The following is a 12,294-nucleotide window of genomic DNA, read 5'->3' as shown; positions in this document are numbered from 1 at the left end:
TTAACTTATAAAGGCATAATTTCATTGAAATTGTATCTTTTAACAGACAGATGTATATTCCTAGACAGCAAATCTTAACAATGCTTTTCAAAATGTTTTACTAGGCTTCTTTCTTAACTGGACTAATAAGGGATGTCCACGGAACCGATTGACTAGATTAAGACCTAAATATATTTGTGTGGGTTTTTTTTTTTTTGCTACGGCTTGAATTCAGGCAAGGTCTCACTTGGCTTTTTCACTCAAGAGTAGTGTTCTACCTTTTGAACCATGCCTCCACTTCTTGCTTTTACTGGTTAACTGGAGATAAGAGTCTGCTCAGAATTTCCTGCCTTGGCTGGCTTTGAACTCTGATCCTCAGGTCTCATCCTTCTGACTAGCTAGGACCAAAGGCTTACACCACCAGTGCCCAACGTAAGAGCTAATTATATTTTTAAGGAAAAAAAATTACTCATATAAAAAGTATGTATAACCTAAGATCCACGAAAATGAACCATGAATAAACAAGTTGGATTGGTAATAAGTATCTTATTCAGTCACTGCTTTTCTTTTAGTATATTTATTCTTTTACTACTACATACAATAAGATACAAATTAATTTATATGAACACTGATTTTTTTTTCAGTTTCAGGATTCCTGAACTAGACATTTTCCCCCAACAATGTATTAATATTATATATACTCTAACCATAAGACAAATTCCACCTATCCCAGGAAGACAGATAAAAGCTGTAATTTCACTTTCGGTCAAACAGAAAGGAGTCAATTTTGTGGTTTATGAAGGCAGCAAAACTAAGTGGAAAATTACAGTTATTATAATATTACGGTAGTTATAACTAAGTACATATTTTAGGAGCCCTTTCATCTTTTATCCTTGAAACATGTATATGAACAGTCTTGTGTTTAAGATTGCGACCAAAAGCAATTGGTTTGGGTTTTATTTTTTTTTCTAAATTTAGGACCCTCTGTGTCCTCAACAAGCATATCAATTTTTCACTGAGGTTCAGCTAGTGTCTAAAAATTCTGCTAAAACTAAATGTTGATATGGCAGGGTTCGCACATAATTTTTTTTAAAAAAATTGGCCTTGGTGAAATGTAACTTTGTCTCAAAGTATAATGTACGAATGTATGTGAAGAACAGAAGAACCCTGGCTTCTAGTTCAAGACATTCCTTTATTACCTATTCCATTCAAAATGTTTCCTGTCTGCTGTGTGCCAAGGCACTGTGTTGGTTGATATCCTAGATTTAATACGTATTTTCTCGCAAATGCAGTCACATGCACACATTTAGCAGTATTTTCCTAAGTGTGTAATTTAACTCTTAGGAAGTGAATGGTATAAACACTTTGAGCACAACCATGCACGTCTATACGACCACGGCATACATTCTTGAAATTACCTATGACAACCTCCCCCCATCAGCAGACAAACTAAATGGCATGAATGTGCTAGCTTCAGTGCTCCTAGAAGACTTTTCACTGAGCAACTTACAAGGTGACCAGCCTGCACGTCATTCCATGACTGGTTCCATGAATTTTGCAGAAAATAACCCAGGCTGAACTGCGCCGCGTCCCACTCCACTCACAAAACAAAAACTAAAGCGATCCCTCCAAACCAGACACGATTTTCCAGGAGCTCCTTAAAACAACTCTGCCCAATAAAGCAAAAGCTGGAAGCGATTACCAAGAAGAAAACACACACACACACACACACACACACACACACACACACACACACACACACACACTTTTAAAACAAAATTTCCTTGAGCCCATGTGGACCGAAACCGAAAGCAAGGGGAGGCGGCGGAGCGGCCCGGTGCCCCATGAGTGGTCGCGGAAGGGTGGATCTCCCCACCCCCCAGGCAAAACAAAGGAAAACTTCACACAGGTTGCGGTTTTCTATCAAACCCGGGCCGCCCGGAGCTCCCCCCACCCCTGCTCGTCCCCGCGCCCAGGTCCTCCCAGCCCGGCTCAGTGGCCCCCTGAGCCCGGCGGCCCGCGGACCTCCGTCCACTCTCCAGGGCAGAAAGGAGCCGCTCCCCGCGACCCCTGATCGGGCTCGGGGATCCGAATGAAGGCTCAACGCGCCCCCCCCACTCACACACACACATTTCCCACCCAACCTCCCTCCCCCACCAACACGCACACCTCGTCGGGTGGGCACAAGACGACCTGGAGGACACGGGCAGGGACTGGGAAGCCCGGGGTGGGGCGGGGACCGCGGCCAGGGCGAGCAGGTAGCGCGGGCAGAGGACACGCGCCCACCGGGCCGGGGGAGGGGAGAAGTTTCTCCCCAACTTCCCAACTCCGGGCCGGTGGAGAGCGGCGATCGCGGAGTAGCCTTCCCAGAGCAGGGCGCCCGGGCCTAGCGCCGCTGGAGCGGGGTCGGCAGTCCAGGCCCGCCGTGCCACGCAGGGGTCCTTACCTGCCCTCCAGCCGTGCTCGCAGGGGTTGCTGTGGCTGAGGCTCTGGCCCGGACGGAGAGGGGGCAGCGGGCGGAGCAGACGCCCGCCGAGGCCCTCCTGCTCTCCCTCCTCCCCCCCGACCACCTCCTAGGCGTGAGGGCGCGAGGCGTGGGGCGCTAGGCATGGGGCGCGGGGCGGCAGGCTGCAGCCAGGACTGTGGAGCCGGCCCGGGAAGCCTGACTTCAGGAGGAGGGAATTCCCGGGCTCCCCCACCCCGGGACTCCCAAACCACGCCCCATCCCCGGGCCACGCCCCTTGTGCCCTCCGCGGGGGGGGGGGGCGGGGCGGGGGCGGGGGCTGCGGCTACCTGTGCTGGGGGCCTGCTGCATTTTCTCTTACACTATTTTTTTTTTTTTTACCAATCCTGGGGCTTGAATTCAGTGCCAGGTACTCTCCTTGGATTTTCTCAAGGCTAGGGCTCTACCACTTGTGCTACAGCACCACTTCTGGCTTTTTCTGTGAATATGATAGCAAGGAATGGAACCCAGGGCTTCATGCATACTAGGAAAGCACTCCACTACCAGGACTTGCTCGCTTGTCTCATAAGAGTTGTGGAGCATTTATTATTTGCCTTGTGTGGGGAAAGAGACCTTTAGTCCTGAGGCTATGTTTGGATAACTGATGCCCAGCTTACACAACAGTACTCTTATGGGATGAAGCTGCTGAGAATTCCAGGAACTTACTTCAAGTACATTCATTGATGTTCACACACTGAGTGATCACCCATCAGAGCATTTCCTGTCATTGACCACTGAATGTAAATACATTATATATGAACCCATACACAGATCTCCAATTATATTTCATTAAGGAAAAACAGTAGGAATTACTACAGGAATTCACTGTATGTGAATACATACGTACATATATCCGTAACCCAAAATTTTATGTACTTTCTTAGTAAGGAGCTTCAAGGGGCTTAAAATTAAGTTAGTCACTTACAGAGCCAAAAGTGGGATTTCCCTTATTTAATTATCAGGGAATCTATGTGAAAGAACATATATATTTTTAGACATGGCTTTCTTCTCCCTGAAAGACTACATATGGGGACACAATTCCTCTCCTCCTGTGATGGAGCCTATTTTCTGATCCTTGAATCCAGACTGCTCATGTAATTCATTTTTGTCTTAGCTAATGAATTCAAGGCCACTCACACTCACTTGAAGACTTAGTCTTAATGTAATTACATTCATTTGCTTGCTGTTCCTAAGGCCATCTCAATGGTCCCCAAGATCTAGCTGCCTGGGAGAAGAGACATAATAACAGAGAGGCAATCAGAAAAGCCAATTCAGATTAGCTAGTCCTCAGAGGAGCGGCAACTGATCAGAGATGCCCAGATCAGCCCAGTGAAGTAGCCAGTCCTGTACCTAATCATTGGAACCACTCCATTAAGCCCCATCCAAATGTTCAAACCACTCTATCTTGAGATAAATAAATGGTGCTCTTACTAATCAGTAGGACCTCCAGGGCTTCGCATAAACAAAAGCAAGTTGATACCATGCTTTTATGATTTTTCACCAGAAAGAATAAAATGGTAGAACACTGCTTTGCCTGGGTCAACACTAAGCTCTTGAGTCTATAGAGTTCACTCTGTGCTGCACAAATATGCTTACCTGCATTGGATTCCTATAGAATGTATGTATCCCAGAGGATGGAAATGACATGGCGACAAGACGGTCTGGAAAGCAAAAGAATCCCTATTAGGAAAGTCAGTACAGATGGGAACAACAATAATAACAAAAATTATTTGTACATCTATCCAGGTTCTTTTCTCAGAGTACAAGAAGAGTTGATATGATAGTGACATAACCAAGATGATGCATTAAGATGAAGCAATAGAGGTCTAGGGAGGTGATTTTGTGGCAGAGCGTTTGACTTGCATGTAAAAACACTCTGAGTTGGATTCCTCAGGACAACATAAAGAGAAAACACCAGAAGTGGCAGTGTGGCTCTACTGGTAAAGTGCTAGCCTTGAGCAAAAGAAGCTCAAGGACAGTTATCAAGTTCTGAGTTCAAGCCCCAGGACTGACAATACAATACAAAAGTAAATAAATAAGCTATGCAATATCATAATATCCTTAGGCTCAACAGGAACTTAGTGTTTGAAGCCCTCTTCCCTTAGCAAACCTGACCTCATGGATAATGAACTTGTTCTCTGGGATTTTAGAAGATTAAGGTCTCTTTCTCTTGGATGCTTAGATAGCTAACAAAACTGAATAAATAATAAGTGAATTTTTAATGGAGCCACTTGAAATTGCACCGTATTTACTGTCTAACCACCAGGGAGTCTTGGTTTGAAATGAATGAGATTACCTGTGCCCAGATGTAATCTACCAATCTATTACCATAACACAGTAGCCTATGAAATCATTGAGAAAAATACTTTGAGAGTATGGAAAGGAAGGAAGGAAAGAAGAAAGAAGAGAAGGTAAGCGAGACAGAGAAAGGAAGAAAGAAGAGAAACAAAAAAGAAGAGAGAGAAAGCAAAAAAGCTAGGTATTTTTGGCTCAATCTTGGAAATCAGCTATTCAGGAGGCAAAGATCTGAGAAACATGAAAAGACTTCATCTCAATAAATGGCTTGGTATAATGGCATACAAGTAGAAGAACTGTAGCTCAGAAAAGCTGGGACAGAAAGCAAGAGCTTACCTTGAAAATAACAATTACATAAAAAGTGCTAGTGGTGTGGCAGAAGTAAGAGAGCCTCCCAAGCAAGCAAGAGACTGAGTTCTTTTCCCAGAACCACCAAAGAAGCCAACGTAGTAACAAATCAAAAACAAAAAGCATAAAGCAATGTGCCTTAGATAAAAAACATTGTGGTCTGGGAAAATCAAAGGGAATATTCTTACTTCAAAGGAAAATGTGGATTAAACATAAGTCAATCACATGACAAGTTTCAAAAAACAGTACTATAATTAAGAGAAGTCAATCAACAGTTAAGTTTCACAAACCAGTGATGTAAGTTAAATCTAGGTCAAATCCATCCTTGGCATATCGTCTCTTATTGCCAGACACCTGGGAGGAACAAAAATGATGAAGCTGTAAAACAGAAGTCAACCACAAAGAATTTGATATTGCTACCTAAAACTTTTACAAGGATGGGAAGCAAACATGTCCTGCCCACTTACCAGTCTTCTGATTAATTTTTCTAGATGTCTTTTCTGAGTTGCAAGGTGAAAGATCCTCATAAGTGTTATCAGCCTCAGAAGCCGAAAGAATACAATCATTCTAAAAATTTATAGATACATACTTTTAGTTCAGAAAGAGAAGAGTTCATCAATATATACGTTTAAATCTGTGTACATATGTTACATTGCTCTGCACCACCCCCATGGCCTCCACGTTCTGCTCTAGTGCTCTAACAGTCAGCTATACCCCTCATCCCAGAGGACACTGGGTAACATATGGACATACTTGGTGGTCACAACCAAATGGATGCAGGTACTAATCACATCTAGGACTGCTGCTAAACACTCTACAATAAATATGAATCTAAGAAGAATGATAGGATGTTTTTGTCCTCTCTTCCCTACCCAAGTAATAACTATCTTCTCAAAATATCAGTAATGCTAAGATTGAGAAATTACTGTCTGGACAAACAGTAACGAGTTCATTCAGATTTATAGACTACTTTAGTTTTCATCTTCCCCCCCCAAATGAACTTTGATTGTTTGTACATTGGTGTTATTCCTTTTCTTAACAGAGGCCCCCTTACAGCTAGTACATGCATATCAGGCAGGGAACAGGTTGCAATACTTCCCAACCATACTGGCTGGTGTTTCTCTTCCATTCAGAAACACAAAGGTGTGGTCATGTCCAACAAGATTCATTTGGCAGAACTGCTTCAACCATGGTTCACAGATCCCAGAGTTTCCAATTAAGTGGTCTAGGGTGGAGGCTGATGTGTTCTTTCTTTCTTTAATCTTTTCTTTCTCTTTTTCCTTCTTTCTTTATTTCCTTCTTTCTTTCTTTCTTTCTTTCTTCCTTTCTTCTTTCTCTCTCTCTCTGTCTCTCTCTCTCTTTCTTCTTTTCTTCCTTCCGTTCCTCCTTTCTGTCCGTCTGTCCTTCCTTCCTTCCTTCTTTCTTTCCTTCCTCCATTCTTTCTATCTTTCTTTCTGAAAAACGCACTTTATTGGGAAGCAGAGTGCTGCACAGCATAGACAACAGAGATTGCCAGATGTGAGACCTACAAACCACGTTTCCTAAGACAAAGGGGAATTTTTAGTAAAATCATCTGACCCATGGTTTCCACTGGGCAGGCACTAATGGCTTCCCAGTGGAGAGCCAGGAAAACTCCCATCACTTTCCTGAGGCAGTTGTGGTTCCTAGAGATAGAGCCCCTCAGGTGTGCCTTCTTGTTTTGAATAAACAAGGTTTTCTTTACATTTTTTGAAGTCTACATTTGTTACTTTCATTCTGCGTTCCCTCAAGGCCATCAGCCCAGCTTCCGTACAGATTGCCTTATTGTTGGCCCCAGAGAGATCATCTTTGCCCTGATAAAGTCATCTAGAGTCACGTTGTCTGCCAGGACAGTCATGCTTTTATGAATGTGGAAGGTGAGCTTATTTTTTTTCTCATCTGGCAGGGGGAACTCATACTTGCTGTCAATGAAGCCTGGTCTGATCAGTGCTGGATCCAAAGTTTCTATCTGGTTTGGGGCCATGATCACTTTCACATCCCCCCTTGAATCAAAACGATTCAAGTGGCTTAACAGCACCAACATGGTTCTCTGAACTTCTCTCCTCACCTCCAGAGTCCAAATCTTACATTCTGGTGCCAATGACATCAATTTAATCAATAAACACAATGGATGGTTCGTGTTCTTCTGCAACTTGAAACAATTCCCATACAAGTAGGGGCCCGTTGCCTAGGTGCTTTTGAATAAGTTGTGAGCCCACCACTCTCAAGAAAGTGGCCAATGTTTCATTTCCTACTGCTTTAGCCAACAGTTTTACCTGTGCCAGGTGGCCTATAGAGAATGAGGGGTGTTTTATACAAATCTCTTCATAATATTCAGGATGAGTGAGAGGCAATTCCTCAGATTCCTTAATATACTGGATTTTGTTGTCTAAGCCACCCATATCTGCATATGTCTCCTGGGGAGCCTCTCCACCTTCATCACTGTGACCAGGGGGACCGTGTCATCCATTAGCATCCCTATCACCGCATACACTTTGTGGTTGAGAAGGACTGAGCAGCCTGGTTCCAGCAGGTTCTTGTCCAGGATGGAAAGGATGATGACACAGTGCTCACAGCCCACAGATGTGGACACCATGGCACAAATGTCATCAGTGATCCTCTTCCAAGGTGCCTACCGACATCAGGGTCCCCCCCAGGTCATCCACCTTCCATCTTTCCTCCTCTTGCTTTGCTTCTAATAGCTTCATTTGTTCCTGATTTCTAAGAAATTCTTCTTCCATGAGAAGATAATCTTTAATTATCTCTAACTTCAGTTATTTCAAGCGACACTGAGTGTAAGGTGTCACCAGTGGCAGTTTGCTGGCAGCATCTGGTCACTTCGTTTTCTTCTTCTATTTCTCCACTCTAGTTGGTACAGGTGCTTCATATTTCCTTTTCTTGTCCTTATCATCCTTCTTGCTACCTCTGGCCATGACCATGACTCTGACTCTGATCCATCTTGATTCAGCTACTGTAGCTGCTACCTCAAGTGTTGTCTTGCTAGCAAGGTCTCAAGTGGTGTTGAGGTTGCCCATTGAAGGACCATATTGATTGAGGTTATTTTCAAGATCCAAACCCTAGCCAAAGCAATATTTACTTGGGGATCACACTGGACCTCTCAGAAACTTTGGTAAGAAAGAATATATTTCGTTGACTTCTAATGAATATAGATAAAAGCCTCCTAACATTAGCCCTCCAATGTACATTGGTATTTTTCTATCTCATTTAGGGAAAGGGAGATAGAGTCAGAGGCAGACACAGACACAGATACAGACAGACAGCCACACCCATACACATATTACTTAGTAATCCCTTACTGCTTTAACTTTGCCTTAACATTCTTCATTTTACCAAACTGCCATTGCAAAAATCCATTATCTGGGTTGCCATATACGTGATTTCCTGGTTTCCATCGGCTATTTTTTAGAGAAGTATAACTAGAGCCACTGAAACTTCATACATGTTCAAGTCAATACACTTGCAATATTAGGAAAAGCAGATTAGTAGATCATCAAGGGGGGATTTCAAAATGATGTTCCAGTTCCTATATCCAATGGAAGTACTTTAGTGTAGACACCTTTAACTGGCTTTAAATGCTGTCTGTTTTTAGATCTCAAGGGTATGAAAATGTATCATTTTCCCTTCATTTGTTCTTCCATTTTTGTGTTACAGTCCCTTGAAATCAGGTTCTTACACTTGCTAAGTAGGCCTCTACCACTCAATACATGTCATCATCCCTAATATTTTATTTTCAAAAAATGTATCAGGTTCAGAACTTAAACAGAGATCAGTTCAATATACACAATTTAAGACAAGAATAAGTACAAATTAAGGAACAATTGAAAGAAAAGTGTGACAGTTAAGTCATGGGTTTCCTACCTTTGGATATCTTTAAAAAATGTAGCATTAAAGAATATGTATGTGATGTCCATAAATAAAATAATGAGTGATGGCAGCATCTGTAATATTGAGGAAATCTGAAAAATAATGCTTTTTCCTGTAAGAGAAAGTAAAAAAATGGTTATCTTCTTTAAGAGGATAGAGGAAAATCTTTAGAGCAAAAAGTACTTGACTCAACTTCATTAAAATTGTTATTGTAATAGATTCTATGAAATGGATGGACTGGATTTGGGAAAGAGAAAACATAATACTGGTGGAAGGTATTCAAGTAGTAAATTTGTATTATTACATACTTGCATACCTGATGACAATCAAAGCTTAATGAATAAGCCATCTACCCCAGCCATTGGACAAGAGGCATGCACTGCCTTCTCCAATGGAGTTGGAAGAAGACACGTGCAAGTGTACAGTTCTGTTGAGCAACAATTTCAGTACATCATACTATCCCCAGATCAATATGTGAGTATCATATGAGATGGGTAGGAACTGCGCTTCTGACCTCATAATCTGTCCTTGCACCCACAATGGAATCCCAAGGGGCTGCTGTGTCCTTAAAAGGACAAAGACAGACATCCATCTACCAGTCCACCACTGACTCCTGCAGAGGTGAGCACTAGTCCTCCAGGAAAAGCATCTTCACACTCTGAGGCAGTCTGTCAGGATCAGACTAACCTGGCAGTGAATAACTCTGCTTAGCTCAAGAGAAGAAGGAGAACAAGTCCTCAGGAAAGAACATACACTGCCTTCTGAAATGACTTGGAGAAAGGGAGGCTAGGAAACCCAGTGCCTGACTCGCCCAGCAGCCCATCCCCAAGGCTTGCCTCACCCATCCTACTTTTCAGAAAACCAGCAAGCAGGAAAGGGAAGCAATCTATTTCTTTCTTGCTACATCTCACTAATGAGATAAGCAATCTCCACATCACCTGCAGATGCTTTCATTGAAACTTTTCCTTTCAATGAACTCAGGACTATTTAGAGTGCAGTATCTAGTATTACACATACTATCAAACGTTACTTGAAATTCCAGTCAGAATCAAAGTATTGATCTATAGACCTCAAGTATATACTTCTCCTTCTATTTTTTAACAGTCATGGGGCTTGAACTCTGGGACTGGGTACTGTCCCTGAGCTATTTAGCTCAAAGATACCATGCAACGCTTGAGCCAGAGAAACACTTCTGGTTTTCTAGTAGTTAACTGGAGATAGGAATCTCACAGACTTTAGCACCTGGGCTGGCTTGGAACTGTGATTCACAGATCTCAGTTTCCTGAGTAGCTAGGATTACAGCCATGAGACACTGGGCCCAGATTCTTCTTCTTTTTTTTTCTCAAGTCCTGGTGCTTCAACTCAGGGCCTGAACACTGTCCTTGGACTTTCTCAAGGTTAGAGCTTTACTACTTGACCACATCTGGCTTTTTCTATATGTGAAACCGAGGAATTGAACTTGGGTCTTTCTGCATGCTTGGCAGGCATTCCACCATTAAGACAGACTCCTGGCACTCATACTTCTCCTTCTTAACATACACATTGACATATTAATTACCTGGTCCCTTTTGGTAAATCCCTTTAAGCTTTATCTGTTCAAAGACTTTTCTCAACTACTCCATGAGAGTGTCTCAAGCAATATAAAACTAATTAAAGCTATTCAATGAAAATCTGGGTTTGGGCCTTGGCTTCAAGAATGCTTTTCAAGAGGCACACATTTGTTTGGATTGATCTTCTAATTAATTTAGTATCCTGAAAAAAATTTGGCTGGGAGTTTGTCCTAGTAGAATGTTTGCTATCATGCACCAAGAACCTGGTGCAATTCCTTGGCACCACATATATAGAAAAACACTGGGAGTGGTGCTGTGGCTCAAGTGGTAGTTCTTTAGCCTTGAGAAATGTCCAAGGACAGCGCTCAGGCCCTGAGTTCAAGCACCAGGACTGGCAAATAAATGTTATTTTATGTAAATCAAGGAGACAAATGGGAGTTTCAAGCACACAGTTAAGGGAAATAGTGAGCCTGAGCTACTTGGTGGAGGAGTCAGTCTCAGTAGGGTTCTTCAGATTTAGGCTTCAGAGAGAATAAAACTTACCCTTTCACAAATACTTGTAGAACAACATCCAAAAGGAAAAATATAGCAATCGCAAGGGAAAGTGTTCTGTACTCTAATGGAATATGTAGTTTGCTGGTCGTAACTATAATATCTGTTACCATTAGACCAAGATCGACAAAAATCAGTAGTATTGCCAAAATCCTAAAATAAATAAAGACAATGAGAGTTTGGCACCACGTTTCAACAATTCCTAAAACTATATGTCAGATGCTAAAAAGACATTATTTAAGATTATAGTGGCCAGTGGTATGAAGAATTAGTGCATTCCTATCTAAAAACATTATTCAGTTTTTTATCCAATAGAAGCACTGAATAGTGAACAACATTCCCTCCTAAACAGTATATTGGAGGGTATGTAGAAACCATACAATAACTGCAAGCTAGAACAAAAATGGAAATGAAATGACTAGTCTGTCGGTATAAACTCTTTAAATATTGATAAATTCTGAAGATGAATCTATCAGTTTCTTTTAGCACATAAAAAGTCATCAATCTGAATCTTTATCAGACTGTAATAGTTAAAGCTCAGTGAAGGCATAACTGACCTGAAGGACTACCTGCCTGTGTGTGGTGGTTCACAGCTATGATATTAGCTACTCATGAGACTGAGGAGGATACCAGGTCAAGGCCAGCCCCAGCAAAGAAATTCCACAAACCCACTTCAACAAGACAAGCTAGGTGTGATGATGTGAGCCTCTTGTCCCAGCCAGGTCAGTAAGGCAACTTCAGTCTTCCTACTGAAATCCAGGCCAGTCAGAGCAAAAAGCCAAACCTTATCTCAGAAATAAGAAAGTAGGAAGGGCTAGAAGTCTAGTTCAGTCAGTAAAATGCCTGTCCAGGAAGCATGAGGCCCTAAAACGACTAATGCCCACTTGGATCCTAAGATTTTTATTGAGGATTTTAACATGTATATGATTATTTATTTGGGGGTACTCCTTGCGCAGCTATGGACACATGAAAAAGAATTCAATTCCATACATATTTATGGAATTGAACTCTAAGTGCTTTGAAGCCTTTCTGTCACATATTTTAAACGAACTACCCATTGGTTGATTGTATCGTTTATGTCGTTATGACGATGAATTGAGAAGATTTCAAAGTCTTTAAAACTGAATCTCAAATGAAAATACTATTAATTTTTATGTACTCTAA

At 42.0% G+C, this 12,294-nt stretch overlaps 1 pseudogene; it reads right to left on the bottom strand.

Moving 5' to 3' along the window:
* Nucleotides 1-6,789: 6,789 nt before the first annotated feature.
* LOC150039508 (26S proteasome regulatory subunit 4 pseudogene) lies at nucleotides 6,790-8,101 on the bottom strand (annotated as a pseudogene).
* Nucleotides 8,102-12,294: the final 4,193 nt, after the last annotated feature.

Source organism: Megascapheus bottae, unplaced genomic scaffold (genome assembly GCF_031878675.1).
Source record: "Megascapheus bottae isolate mThoBot1 unplaced genomic scaffold, mThoBot2.hap1 HAP1_SCAFFOLD_91, whole genome shotgun sequence".
NCBI classification, from domain to species: Eukaryota; Metazoa; Chordata; class Mammalia; order Rodentia; family Geomyidae; genus Megascapheus; species Megascapheus bottae.
The sequence above is the reverse complement of the archived record's forward strand: the minus strand, read 5'-3'. Positions and strand labels throughout refer to the sequence as shown.